Genomic DNA, 865 nt, shown 5'->3' on the forward strand with positions numbered 1-865 from the left:
GATGGGGTTTAAAGGCGTGCACTACCATGATTAAAGACGTGTACCTCTCGATTTCTATGGCAACTAGTGTGGCTACTGGGATTAAAGGTGTGTGTTACCATAACCTGGTCTGTAAGGCTGACCAGTGGGACTGTTTTACTCTCAGATCTTCAGACAGTCTTTATTTATTAAAATACAATTAAAATGCCACTACCGGGGCTGGAGAGGTGGCTCAGAGGTTAAGAGCACTGGCTGCTCTTCCAGAGGTCCTGAGTTCAATTCCCAGCAACCACATGGTGGCTCACAACCATCTGTACTGACATCTGGCGCCATCCTCCGGCATGCGGGCATGCATCGAGGCAGAATGTTGTATACATAATAAATAAATAAATCTTTAAAAAAAAAACACGCCACTACCGGGACCCTTTCTAACTCACTATATTATTTAACGAGATGAGTGCATCCAGCCTTCAGTTTTAATAAATGTAGTTTCTTTTGAATATATACGTGTAAAAAGAAATTAGAAATAGATACACAGTTGGCAAAAACCTGCTAAATGAGACAGCACACCAATAATCTTAGCACCTGGGAAGTGGAGGCAGGAGGATCAGGAGTTCAAGGCCACCCTCTTGATATCCTGCCTCAAACAAACAAAACAATAACATCTCCTAAAATAACTGAAAGGTGACAACTGAAATTATAATTATCTTATAGGTAGAATCAAGTGAACAAAAGAACAATCCACCAATCCCAGATGGTAGAATGGATGTATTAATTGAACATATGCTTCTTTTTTTTTTTTTATGTGTGTGTGCATTGGTGCTTTGCCTGCATGTATGTCTGTGTGAGGGTACCAGGTCCCCTGGAACTGAAGTTACAGACAGCT

Source organism: Alexandromys fortis, unplaced genomic scaffold (assembly GCF_014885135.2).
Source record: "Alexandromys fortis isolate MF-2015 unplaced genomic scaffold, M_Fortis_MF-2015_v1.1 scaffold_116, whole genome shotgun sequence".
Lineage (NCBI taxonomy): Eukaryota > Metazoa > Chordata > Mammalia > Rodentia > Cricetidae > Alexandromys > Alexandromys fortis.